Source organism: Rhincodon typus, chromosome 42, assembly GCF_021869965.1.
Source record: "Rhincodon typus isolate 14 chromosome 42, sRhiTyp1.1, whole genome shotgun sequence".
NCBI lineage: Eukaryota > Metazoa > Chordata > Chondrichthyes > Orectolobiformes > Rhincodontidae > Rhincodon > Rhincodon typus.
This window is the reverse complement of record NC_063373.1, coordinates 3,622,070-3,636,505: the sequence shown is the minus strand read 5'-3', so window position 1 is coordinate 3,636,505 and position 14,436 is coordinate 3,622,070. Positions and strand designations below refer to the sequence as shown.

The 14,436-nt window shown below is 45.2% G+C and overlaps 1 pseudogene; it reads right to left on the bottom strand.

Annotated features, from left to right (window-relative positions):
* The window catches only part of LOC109937935, a 42,090-nt pseudogene extending 31,508 nt beyond the window's left edge, over nt 1-10,582 (bottom strand).
* Between the last annotated feature and the right edge of the window lie 3,854 nt (nt 10,583-14,436).

Below are 14,436 nucleotides of genomic sequence, written 5' to 3'. Positions count from 1 at the left end.
GTTCCAGCAGGACATCCTGGCTATTACAGACAGGGTCTGACAATGGGGGGAATAGTGATGGGACAGGGGACATCTGTAAATGGGAAAATGGCGATGGGTCAGGGGATGTCTGTAAATCGGAGAAATTGTGACTCCCAGCCCCTTGCCCTCTCTGAAAGCACATTGAGCTGTTGTTACTTGTCTCTTCAGCTGGTCGAGTGATAGCTTCGGGAAAACCACAAACACAAACTCCACGTTACTCAGAGGGTAGCCCCCTCCACCCCTCTCCAAATGGAAACATCCCTGGACACGACGAAAATGCAGGTATTAGTTATTATCAGGGTCGGATTCATCACTTAATTAAACATGGAGACCTGCAACATACAATTCCCCAAGTTCTAAAAAAAATCTAATTTCACTGCTCGGACTTCAAACAGGAATATATTTGCAGCAATTTGGTGATTTATTTTTTATTTGGAACTAACCCGCTTGCCATGAGTATTTTTGAACCTGTGATTGATGCTTTTCATTCCTTCTCCAAATCTGTTTATCCTTTGTGTTTTTGATCTCTCTCCCTACTCCCCAGCATCAGGCTTTCAAATACTGGCCTCCCATCCCTCACACAGTGTCGGCCACCAGCCCAGCACTTCTCCCAGTGTCTCCCGTGCTCTGGCCTCACTCCAGTCCCAGCATCAACGAGACCCTCTCTCTGTCACATTCACCCGTCTCAGCTCTTCCAGCAGCAACCACCTCCCCCCACCGCCCCCCAACCCCCGCCACCTCCATCCCCGAAACATACCGTCTCTCACCCTGAACTTTCCCTACAATCCCCTCTGTGACCTCAGTCTGACCCCCAAACTCACGCAGTCTGGTACTTTCTGTCCATAATCTTTCATTCAATGTCACTGGGTCAAAATCCTGGAATTCCTCTACAACTTCATAGTTGCATAGTGGTTAGCATTGCTGCCTCACAGTTCCAGGGAACCGGGTTTGAGCCACATGTGGAGTTCACATGTGGATTTCCACTGGGGGCTCTGGTTTCTTCCCACTGTCCAAAGCTGTTCGGGTTCGGTGGATTGGCCATGCTAAGTTATCCGTAGTGCCCAGAGATGTACAAGTTATTTGGATTAACTACGGTGAATGTACGGTTATGGCACTAGAGTGGGATGCTCTTCGGAGGGTTGGTGCAGACTCAATCGGCCTCTATCTGTAATGTAGGGATTCTATGATTCACTGGGAGTGCCCTTGCACTCCATGGACTGCAGGAGGTAAACTGCAGCTCGCCACCACCTTCTCGAGGGGCAAACAGGAATGGACATTAAAGGTTTGCCCTGCCAGTGATGCTTACATCCCATGGACGAATAAAAAAGAAAAAGACACCGATGCTGTTGGGTAAAGAGTTCTGGGATTTTTACCCAGTCACGGTGAAGGAGCAAAGATATCCATCCAAATCAATAAAATATTATGTTTACTTTGACTCCTCTCTTCCTTTTTCTGTATTTAATGTTTCCTACTTTTCAATTACTTTGTAATTTATCTTCAAAGTTTATTTTCTCGTTCTTTGTGTTTTTTATTTAGACATCTTTTGGTGGCTTTTAAAACGTTTCCAATCCTCTGGCTCAACACTCATCTTTGCCACATTGTACGTTTCTTTTTCAATTTGATACTCTCCTTAATTTGCCCGATTAATCGTGGTTGTTTAATTCCTTTTGTAGAATCCTCCTTCATCACCAGGATGTTTCTTTATTGTGAGGCATGATTTCTGCCGTTATCCATCAACTGTCTTTTCTGCCAAACTCCTTTCCCACTACACTCCAGACAACTCTGTCCTCATACCTTTGTAAATACCTTAAGTTTAGTGTCATTGTATCTGACTCCAATTTCTTCCTCTCAAGCCGAATGCCAAATCCTACCATGTTATGGTCACAGTTTTCTAGTGGACCTTTTCCAGAGATCATTTATAAAACCTGCCTCATTACACATGACCAGACAGAAACTATCCTGATCTTGGATGGATCCACAATATACAGTTCTCAAAAATAGTTCGGATTACACTTGCTTTTTCACTGTATTTAGAAAGCTAAAGGAAAACATTTGTAATCCTTGTCACAATCTGATTTAATTGCCAGGATATCTCTCAGCCACAACATGCCTGTTTTCTCAGTTAGACTATCAGTTGCATTATATAATATTCCAGACCTTATTTCAGAACTTTTCCATTTGTGTAGAAACAAACCTAATGTTTTATCAAGGCTGTGACCTCAACAACTGTGACCTCACTTTGAACACCAATTGTAGGATTTAGGTCCAGGAGTCACAGATTACCGAAATGTGTTCAAGCTCTAGTGACTTTAAAGTAGTTTTTTTGAGAAATAACATTTTAAACCTGAGGCATGAGCTAAATAGACGCAACAAGTGTACGTTCCATAACTGATCAGAGTGGTTTACCAATCCCAGAGGACAAACTGGTGGATGATGTGAGAGGGGCTGCTGGTCTCTCTGGCTGGTGGCAGCATCTCCACTGAACAGTTTCCTGGTGTGAACCAGTAGATGGGGGTAAGCCTGGACCCAGTCTGGATCACTTTGAAATCGCTTTCCTGTCCAAAGTGATTCCTTTCCTCTAAAGAGCAGTTTGCACCTTTACACAGACAGCTGGATCTCCTGGCCCTTTATGTAAACCCGTCGTATCAGGGTTTGAAATGTTTTGTTTCAGGGTCTGTGTCTGTCCTGGATAGAGATAATAGGCCTGTCAGCCAGCAAGCTGCGACTGAAGCTTTCCTCATAAGAGAAAGCAAGTGGGAACTATTTAATAAAGTTCAAATCATTTCTGAACATTTTGCAAGGTTATTAGATGGTGATTATTTATAGCCTGTTACTCGGATTGGATTTGTCTCCATTCCTGTGCTGAGGAGATTTCTCTACTAGACAGAGGGTAACATTTGGAGATTCGAGATTCTCCACCAATTCCTAAACCCCTTCTCCTGGTGGATAATGGACAGGGCGTTGTGTGGAATGTACAGGTCAGTGCGAATTGTCAACAAGGATTCATCAGCACCTTCTCATTGGAGATGTTAATCAGTGGAACCTTTCGTACACTGAATTATAGAATTTGTACCAAAGTAAAATTTAGGCTTGAAGTTAAAGTTCAGAATATTGTTGTCCCTGAATTATGGAGAAAGATCACAGACAGTGGTTCTTAAAAGGACTCTGTCGTCGCAAGAATACAATAAGTGATAGTTCCAATATTAAACTCCAATCCAGTTACAGGGATTATTAATACTAACAGAAACAAACACGAACTGTCAGAATGAAAGGGGCTCAGTCCTTATTATCATTAACAGCACAATCCAATCCCTGCAGTTACCAGCGACCTTGCTTGTGTCTGAGCAGTTGGGTTGACTGCGTGAAACCCCTCCCACACTCAGTGCAGGTAATGGGTCTCTCCCCAGTGTGAACCACCAGATTCTACGAATGATCAAATTCCTTCCCGCACTCCAATGCACATGAACGGCCTCTCTTTCCTCTCCCGCTCCCGGTTTTCTCCCTCCCTCTGCCTATCGCCAGTTACCCAGCTCCTGTCTGCAGACTGAGAAACAAACCAATGCGTCATTTTTCTGAAGGGTCCCGACCCGAAACGTCAGCTTTCCTGCTCCTCTGATGCTGCCTGGCCCGCTGTGTTCATCCAGCTCCACACCTTGTTATCTCAGATTCCAGCATCGGCAGTTCCTTCTATCTCCCAAAGTGTCAATCATTATCCCTCCTGGTCACGTGGGCCTCACCTGCCCCGCCCATTCCGCAACGGGGACATCGCGCGTGCGCACCGTTCACCACTGACGGCATTTGCGGTTTACACAAGGAGCTAACAAACCCCCTCTCCTCAAACAGCAGTTACAATCCGCCCTGCCACTCCCCTCGGCGCCTTTCACCGACTGTCAGCCACAACCTTCGTCTGCGCCATTACCATCGCCCTGCTGCGTGCGCTCACAACGAAGGGCACATTGCGCATGCGCAGAGGTCCGCCGTGTCGTATAGATAGAGGACATTCACAGCCGCGGGGAACGCTGGGTAAAGGGCCTCTTAACAAATGTAAACCGTTCATTACTTTTTGTTCATTGTGACCACGGCCACAAACCAATTGAAATCAGGGCGGTTATCACACACCTATCCCTAACGTCATTTTAGTTAGAGAAGTCTGAAGTTCTTAACTGCTCTGTAGTCTCACACACTGGATTGGAACCTGCAATGCAATGTTAAAATTGTGTACTTGTAAGTGTCTGCATTGCTAGTGTTCCCAGCAAGTTGTATGATAATAGGAATACCAGCCTACCACTTCCGTGTAGCAAATAGAAAAAAAAATGATAAACAACAATTAGTCAGATCCCCATCTATGATGAAAAAAAAATTCAATGAGATTTTCCATCTTGTTAGATTCCGCAGATTCTGTGTGTCAAGAATTTATAGAGGGAACGTTTACATTGCTTACAGCATTCATAGGCCTTGACAAAGCCTGGGATGAATGAGAAAAGCTAGTTTTCTTTTGTTTAGCCTGTACCGTAGCAGGGGCGGCGAAATAATTGGACAGATTCCAATCACTTTTCCAAAGTGGAATTTGTGGAAAAGACATGCGCAGGTTTTGGATGTGACTAAGTGTTTGAGGACTTAGGGGAGAGGAAAGGGAAGTTGGAGAAGGAGCAAGTGGTGGAGGTTATTGTGAAGGGAGTGTTTGATGATGCCAAATTGGAGGGAGAAGGATGATAACTGAAGAGAAATAACTGCTCAAAGGGTCAATGAACACTTTGAGGTTGGGTGGTCAACAATTTAGTTTGAGAAAGTTCCATAAAACAAAAGCTGTATCATGGAGGAGATGAGCTTTGACAGGGATGACAGGAGATAAGAAACAGACCTAAGAGAAATATGGATTCAAGGCTCACTTAAGGAGGAACTTCTGAGACAGTTTGGTCCAGTAAGTCATTGGAGGGGAGGGTGGTTGCAGAGGTACTTTTTGGATGGAGGAAACAAGGGAAAACCCTCAGAAGGATAACCCTTATGTTAGAGATATTAAAAAGATGACTTTTTATCATAAAGGTATTTTAATTGAATTTTATCCAGAATATTACCACAAATGACTGAGCTGGCACTTGTCAACATAAGCACAAACAGACCCCAAGGTACCTGGTTCAGTGCTGGATGTGATTATCAGAAGAAATGCATTCACTATTGTCACTTGTGAACTCACTGGTATTTCAATAGGTGTAAGGACTAACAGATTCTCTACCCACATTTGAAGCAGATGTATGGTGTTTCCCCAATATGAGGTCACTAGCGTATCAGCAGATTGGATAGTCACACTGAGTGATTCCCTTCCCACATTGAGGCCAGGTGAAAAGTCTCTCTGAAGTGTGAGTGTGTTGGTGCATATTCAGTTGAGATAATTTCCTGAAGCCTATTCCGCAGTGAAAACACTTAAATGGCTTCTCTCAACAACATAAACATGCTAATGGTACGTCAGTTCCTGGGAACTTTTGTGGCATTTCCCATAGCAATTAAAGGGTCTTTTATCAGTGTGAATTTGTTGGTGTGTTATCAGATTGGATGAACTAATGAATCCCTTCCCACACTCTGAACAGGGGAATGGTCTCTCCCTAGAGTGAATGCACTGCTATGGCAGCATGTTAGATGCCTGAGTAAATCATTTCCCACACAAAGAGCTGGTGAATAGTCTCTTCCCACTGTGAACTCACTGGTATTTCAGCAGCTTGGCTGAGCACGTGAACAGTCTTCTCTCAGCATGAATTTGCTGGTGTATAGTGAGGGCAAATGATCACTTTAATCCAGTCTCACAGTGAGATCACCTGAATGATCTCATATCAGTGTGAACTCTTTGGTGTAACATCATGTGGGATGACTGTCTGAACCGCTGCCCACAGTCAGAGCACGTAAATGGCTTCTCCTGACAGTGATCCACTGGTGTCTCAGTAGGGCAGTTATGGAATAATTCACTTCACACATTCTGGGCAGTTGATAGGCCTCTCCCAGTGCGACTTCACCAATGTTATCCCTGCACAGATGGGTAATTGAATCCCTTCTGAAACTCCCAACATTTCCACTGTTTCTTCCAGTGGTGACTGCATTTATGTTCTGACACATCAGATGGCTGGCTGAAGCCTAGTCTACACATACAGTATGTGTACAGGTTCTCTCTACCGTGAGTGGTGTTTCTAGTTTCCATTTTCGAAATCCAATAATATTGGGGTTTCCATAAATGAGGTGACACCATCAAATTCTGAGGTGATCCTGGGTTTCAGTTTCTGAACTGTGAATCTTTCTCATCCAATAGCCTGTGAAATTTATTTGAAACAGAAAAACAGAGAGTGAGACAGAACCACAAAAACACAAAGGCAGATTGTGAAATTGAACAAAATGAATTCACACATTTCTGGGGTCAGCAGGAGGAAAATCTAATCGTGAAAGCAGCTCGATTGCCCCAAAAACCCAAGTGCTTCCGTCATGTCATTCTGGAAAAGGAACCCGCGACCCAAACTAGACCAACACAAGACTCTGGCCTCTATTGGAGACAGGTGGATGAGGAAAAAGATAAAGAAGAAGGATTTTATACATTATTCCCAGAAAATTTGTAAAATGTCCCTAATCCTCAAATAGCACTACTTAGCAGGACCATGAATAACATCAGCTCAATTTGCCCTCCAAATCACTGACAAGCATGACTTGTCTGATATCCAGTACTGATGAACAGAAATTTTCACCATTTAAATATTGGGAAGACTGAAGCTGATGTCTAATGTCTTCCATACCCATTAGGACTCCTTGGCAACTGTCTGAATCAGACTGTTCAAAACTCCAGCGCCATATGAGCTTCAACCACATATTTACCCAATATCCATGCCCACCATTTAAAGGTCAGTAACATCACCTGACCTTACCCTAGCTTCAGTTCATTTCTTGGTGAAACGGCTCCCCATTCCGTCATTACCACCAGATTTACCAGTCCAAACAAACATACACCCCACACCCAGTCATCTTGTAACAATTGTGCCACACAAATACAAGGCTAAGACCATCAACAAGAAGAGACAATTTAACCACCGCCCCTTGACATTCAATGGTGTTACCATCACTGAATTCCCCCAGTATCAATATTCTGGAGTTATCACTGACCAGAAACTCAACTGGATTTGCTACATAAACACAGTGGCTACAAGTGCAGGATATAGGCTAGGAATACCGTGGTGACTAACTCATTTCCTGACTCCCCAAAGCTTGTCCATCATCTACAAGGCACAAATCAGAAGCGTGATAGAATACTCCCCACTTGCCTGTATGAGTGCAGCTCTAACACTCAAGAAGCCTGACACCATCCACAACAAAGTAGCCACTTGATTGGCACTACATCCACAAGCATCCACTCCCTTCACTGCCGACGCTCAGTAGCAGCAGTGTGTACTGTCTGCAAGATCTACTGCAGAAATTCAAAGATCCTCAGACTGCATCTTCCAAACCCATGACCACTTCCATGTAGAAGGACAAGGGCAACAGATACATGGGAACACCACCATCTGCAAGTTCCCCTCCAAGCCACTTGGAAATCTATTGTTCCTTCAGTGTCACTGCATCACAATCCTGGAATTCCCTCCTTAAGGGACATTGTGGGTCAACCACAGCAGGTGGGCTACAGCAGTTCAAAAAGGCAGCTCACCAGCACCTTCTCCAGGGCAGCTAGGGCCAGGTAATAAATGCTGGCTAGCCAGTGACACTAGCATTCCACAAATGATTTTTAAAAATAAAAACTTTGTTGATTTGAATATACATAGGAGCTCCTTTATCACCTTTGGTTAACAGACTTGTTTCCTTCAGCTAGGGCAGCACAGTGGCTCAGCAATTAGCACTGCTGCCTCACAGCACCAGGGACTGGGGTTCAATTCCACCCTTGAGTAACTGTCTGTGTGGAGTTTGCACATTCTCTCTATATCTGTGTGGGTTTCTGCCGGATGCTTCTTTCTCGTCCCACAGTCCAAAGATGTGCAGGCTAGGTGAATCAGCCATGCTAAATTGCCCAAAGCATTCAGGGGTGTGTCGGTTAGGTGTGTTAGCCATTGGAAATGTGCTGTTACAATGAAAAGGCTAAGGGAATGGGGATGGAGATGGGTCGGTGTGGACATATTGGACCAAGTGGCCTGTTTCCACACTATAGGAGTTCTATGATTCTATCCAGCCTTTCCTTATAGCTCAAACCTTCCAGTTGTGGTAATATCCTGATAAATCGTTTTTGCATCCTTTCCAGTTTAATAACATCCTTTCTATAACAGGGTGACCAGAATTGCATGCAGTACTCCAAAAGTGGCCTCACCAATGTCCTGTACAGCTGTAACATGACGTCATGACGTAACATGAAGCCAAGCATGCCAAATGCCTTCTTCATCACCTGACTACACCAGGGACACAATTCTTGTGAATGACAAGAACACACATTTGACCACAGCTGAAGTTCTACACTCAGTTCTGGTTCCCACATTTCATGATAGATGTGATCACACCAGAGACAATACAGAGGAGATTGATTAAGGTATTTCCAGGATTGCAGAATTCTAACTCTGAGGAAAGATTGGATAGGCTGGGGTTGTTTTCTGTGGAACAGAGGAGACTGAGGTGAGATTTAATTGAAGTGACAAGATAAGGAGGAGTCCAGATAGGTTGGATAGGAAGGAGGTATTCATTATCAGAGAGGTCTGTAACTGGCACTTTTAGATTTAAAGTAATTTGTGGAAAGAGGGAGAGGGGAGAAATAATTTCACCCAGGGATGGTGGTGAGCTGTAACTCACTGTGTGATCGGGTGGTAGAAGCACAAACCCACATCATATTTTCAAAAAACTAACATGGAAATGTTTGAAAAGGGGAACATAAAGGGCTATAGACTAAGATCTGTCGAATGGGATCAGCCTGTATAGTTCTATTTCAACCATACAAATATGGTGGGCCATGTAGCCTCAATCTCTGGTGTAATTTTCGGTTGTTTTTATTCTGGCCATTGGAGTTTGTTTTAATGATGTTAAAAACCTCTTGCATTGGACTGGAGTTGAATATTCTGGAGAAATATCAAATAAATCAGCTTTGCTTCAAACACATCATTGCAGATTGTTGTATTTCTCACCTGAGTATTTAATATCATCTGGAGCTCAGAAAGGACAACCTCAGGGAAGGATCATACAGTGGCAATAGAACTTCAGCCTGGACACATCCTTCAGGTCACACTGAGGGGGATAAATAGCACTTTGGTCTTTTTCATCTCTCTTCATGGACAGCAAAGCTCCAGTGTGGGTTACTCCTGTGGTGTGTAAGAAATGTGTCCCAGCCACCATCTTCCATGGTTCAGAGCTCCTAGACATGGAACAGAATCTCATTTGCAATTGGGTTTAGAGTCAGATGAAGAACAATAGGGAATGCTGGAAATATGCTTCAAATCAGAGATTAGTGTAAAACTGATCTGTTCCGAACTGCAAGTGAACCTGCAGGTTTAAGTTTCCCCCACATTGGTAAAGATAAAATAGTGTTTGGCAAACCAAGCTGAGCTAGAAATTATACTTCACCGAACGCATGACCCTATGGGACAGGTTGACAAAATATTAAATTTCATAAACGAAGAACCACACGTAGCACACATTGATTGGTCATGAGGGGGTGTAATTGGGTTGGTGTTGGTGATGGTGATGGGAAGTGTTCTTTCTGAAACAGTCTCACCTGAAAGTGTCTACATTAATTTATGACTTTCTAATGATGTGAGACCTATCCCCCACGTTTGTTCTTTCTTGTTTTCCATGATTTGATTTTTTAAAAATTAAATCTCTACTAAATCAGGTTATTGTTGAAACACAGAAATCCAGAAGACTTTAACTCACTGTTAAAGTCAATCCCTATCAAAAAACAAGGGTTTTACACTGTGCTTATAAAAACAAAGTGCTGGAGAAACTCAGCACATCTGGCAGTATCTTGGAGAAACAGTTAATGTTTCGAATCCAATTACTCTTCTTCAGAATGTGTTCAATAGAGACTTCCAGACCTACTAATTTTGTCCAACAGTTCTAGGTGTTATTTCAGATCACAGATGTACAGTCTCTACCCAGTGTGAATGCATGCACATATGATGATGTTATGATCATTTACAAAACTATGTCCTCCAAATACACAATTTCATTAACATTTTAACTGCCAAAGACGACTGTTCATTCCTTGGTATGAATAACAGAAAACATCATTCAATTACGTTTATTTATGAATTCGCTGGTCTCAGCAGGTTGGATAATTGAGTAATTGCTATCCGACAATCAGAGAAGTGAATAGTCTCCCTCCAGTGTGAACTTACTGGTGTGTGACCAGGTTGGATGCCAGACTGAATCCCTTCCCACACACAGAGCAAGTGGATGTTTTCTCTCCAGTATGAACTTGCTGGTGTCTCAGCAGGGAGGATGACAGAGTGAATCTCTTCCCACACTGGGAGCAGCTGAACAGTTTCTCCCCAATGTGAACTTGCTGGCGCATCCAGAGAGTGAATGATGAAGTCAATCCCTTCCCATACAGAGAGTATCCCATACAGACAGTAAGTGATTGGTATCTCTCCAATATGAACTCACTGGTGTGTGAGCAGGTTGGAAGACTGAGTCAATCGTTTCCCACAATTAGAGCAGGTGAATGGCTTTTTAACATTCTACCTAACTCCCTGAACTGCTGTTGCAGGACCTCGTCACCCATCCTAGTGTGTCGTTCGTACCAATATGTACCACAACCTCTGGCTGTTCACCCTCTTCCTTCAGAATGCTTTCCTTCAGACATTCAGAGACATCCTGGCCTCTGGCACCATAACATCCTGGAGATAGTAAGAACTGCCAATGCTGGAGTCAGAGATAACACATTGTGGAGCTGGAGGAACACAGCAGGCCAGGCTGCATCAGAGGAACAGGAAAGTTGACATTTCGGGTCGGGACGCTTCTTCAAAAATGGGAAGGGGGAAGGGAGCTCAGAAGTGAATAGAGAGAGGAGGGGTGGGACAGGGGAAGGTAGGTGGATGGTGATAGGTGAATGCAGGTGGGGGTAATTGGGATTGGTCAGTGAGGTGGGAGTGGTGGATAAGTGGAAAGAGAGAGGAGCAGGTTGTGTCAAGTCAAGGAGGCGGGAAAGAAAGGGAGGGTTGGTCATGTGATAAGGCCAGGGATGTGGAGATTTTGAAACTGGTAAAATCCATGTTTAGGCCATTGGGCGTAGGCTCACAAGGTGGAATATCAGGTGCTGATCCTCCAGTTTGCAGTGGCATCATTGTGACACTGGAGTAAGCCCAGGATGGACATGTTCACCTAGGGAGTAGGAGGGGGAGTTAAAATGGTTTGTAACCGGAAGGTGTTGTTGTTTGTCACAAACAGAACATAGATGCCCTACAAAATGGTCTCTGAGCCTTCGATTGGTCTCACCGATGTAGAGGAGACAACCTCGGGAGCAGCAGACCACATTGACAGAAGGTCTGTTTTGTGCCTTGAATGGAGGTGAGGGGGTTGGTGTAGGGGCAGGTGTAGCACTTCCTGAGGTTGCAGGGAAAGATGCCGGAGGTGGTGGGGTTAGTGGGGAGTGTGGAGCGGATGAGGGGGTCACAGAGAGAGCAGTCCCTACGAAAGGCAGATAGGGGTGGGGAAGGAAATATATCTTTGGTTGTGGGGTTGGATTGTCGGTGGCAGAAGTGGCGGAGAATGATATGTTGGATGCGGAGTTTGGTGGGGTGATATGTGAGGATTCTGTCTTTGTTTTTGTTGGGGGGAGAGGATGTGAGGGCAGAGGTGTGACAAACGTGAGAGATGCGGTTGAGGGCATTTTCGATCACCGGGGGTGTGGGTGGGGGAGTTGTGATCCTTGAAAATAGGAGGACATCTGGGATGTGTGGGCGTGGAATGCCCCATCTTGGGAGCACATGCAGCAGAGGCAGAGGAATTTGGATTAGGGGACTGCATTCTTGCAGGAAGGTGGGTGAGAGAAGGTGTAGTCTAAGTAAGTGTGGGAGTCAGTGGGCTTGAAATAGATGTCGGTTTCAAGGTGGTCACCACTAATGGAGATGGACAGATCCAGGAAGGAGACAGACGTATCAGAGATGGTCCAGGTGAATTGGAGGTTGGGGCGAAAAGTGTTAGTAAAGTTGATGAACTGTTCAAGCTCCTTGTGGGAGCATGATGCAACACAGATACGGTCATCAATGTAGTGGAGGAAGAGGTAGAGGATAGTGCCAGTGTAACAGCAGAAGAGGGGCTGTTCCACGTATCCTATGAAGAGGCAGGGATAGCTTGGGCCCATGTGGGTGCCCATGGCCACCCCCTTAGTCTGTAGGAAGTGGGAGGAGTTAAAGGAGAAGTTGTTAAGGGTAAGAACGAGTTTGGTTGAGCGAATGAGGGTGTTGATGGAGAGGGATTGGTTGGACCTGCGGGAGAGGAAGAAGCGGAGGGATTTTAGGCCTCCACATGGGGGATACAGGTGTACAGGGATTGGATATCCATTGTGAAGATGAGGTGTTGGGGGCCAGGGAATTGGAAGTCTTGGAGGAGGTGGAGGGTGTGGGTGGTGTCCTGGATGTAGGTGGAGAGTTCCAGGACCGGGGGAAGAAAATAGAGTCAAGGTAAGCGGAGAGAAGTTCAGTGGGGCAGGAGCAGGCAGAGGCAATGGGTCAGCTGGGACAATCAGGTTTGTGAATTTTGGGAAGGAGATAGAAATGGGTGGAGTGGGGTTGGGGAGCGATGAGGTTGGAGGCTGTGGATGGGAGGTCACCTGAGGTGATGGGGTTGTGGACGGTTTGAGAGACGACGTTTTGGTGGTCAGGGGTGGGCTCATGATCGAGGGGGTGGTAGGAGGTGTCAGAAAGTTGGCGTCTGGCCTCGGCTATGGAAATGTCAGTGCGCCACACCACTATTGGGCTTCCCTTATGCACATTTGACAGTGATGTTTGGGTTGGAGCAGAGGGCTGCACGTTCCATGGGGGAGAGATTGGAGTGAGTGAGAAGGGTGGCGAGGTTGAGGCGATCGATGTTGTGACGGCAGTTGGAGTTGAAGAGGTCGAGGAAGGGTAGGAGGCCTTGAGGTAGTGTCCAGGAGGATGGGGTGTGTTGGAGGCAGGAGAAGGGGTCCGTGCAGGGAGGGTTAGACACACGGTTAAAGAGACAGCCAAACGTGAACAGAATTCATTGATGTGTGGGTGCAGGGGAATGAAGGTGAGTCCTTTCCTGAGGACTGACCATTCATCCTCAGTGAGTCCTGGAGTCTCTTTTACGTCCATAGAAGCGCCTATCAGTACCCCTAACTATAGAGTCCCCTATAACTACTGCTCTAGTGCTCTTTGTCCTTCCCTTTTTAAGAAGAAGAGCCAGCCGTGGTGCAACCAGTCTGGCTACTGCTGCTATTATCTCCTGATAGGTCATTCCCCCCAACAGTATCCACAATGGTATACTTGTTAGAGAGGGAGATGACCACAGGGGATTCCTGCACTGGCTCCCTGCCCCTTCTAGCTGTCACCCATTCATCTGTCTGCTCCTTGGGTTTCACTACATCTCTAAAAGTACTGTCTATGATGCTTTCCACCACCCTCGTGCTCCTAAGTGTGTCCAATTGCTGCCCCAACTTGTCCATGCAGTCTGTGAGGATCTGCAATTGGACAACAATTTGCTCCTCAGCAAACCACCTTCTGGAAGCAGTGACTGCACTGATGCAAATCTTCCCCAAGTCAGCCAACCAGCATCACCACTCTGCTGCCCTCTTCCAGGAGAACATGCCTGATAAACACGCTTATCACTCTCCTTTGTATCCTCCTGGTGTAATTTCATCTCTTCTGTAAAATGAGGTGACCAGAACTACATACACTACTCAACTTGTGAAATACACACCCCTCTGCCCATTGCCCAACATGAAATAACAGCCAAGTTCATCTCTTCCCTTTGCCCTGCATAAAGATTGTGGTTGTAAACCCAGCACCTAATTCTGGTGTAAAACTCCACAGCCGCAGAATCAGTGTTATCAGGGGACTGTGAGCTTCCCATTCATGGTCTGAGACCTACTCTAGAGGTTTCAGAGTTGTGAATACAGCCCAGAACATCACAAAAACCAGCCTTCCTTCCATTGACTCTATCTACATTTCCCATTGCCTCAGGAAAGTAGCCAATATAATCATTGACCCCTCCGACTCCAGTTAAACTCTCTTCCATCGGGCAGAAGATAAAATGTTTGAAAACATGTAACAACAGATTCAAGAACAGCTTCTTCCCTGCTGTTATTAAACTAATGAGTGGACCCCTCGTATTTTAGAGTTGATCTTTCTCTGCACCTTCTCTGCAGCTGTAATAATATATTCTGCATTGAGATCTATTACTTTAATGAACTTATGTAAGGTAGGATTTGTCTGGCTAGCACACAAAAACAATATT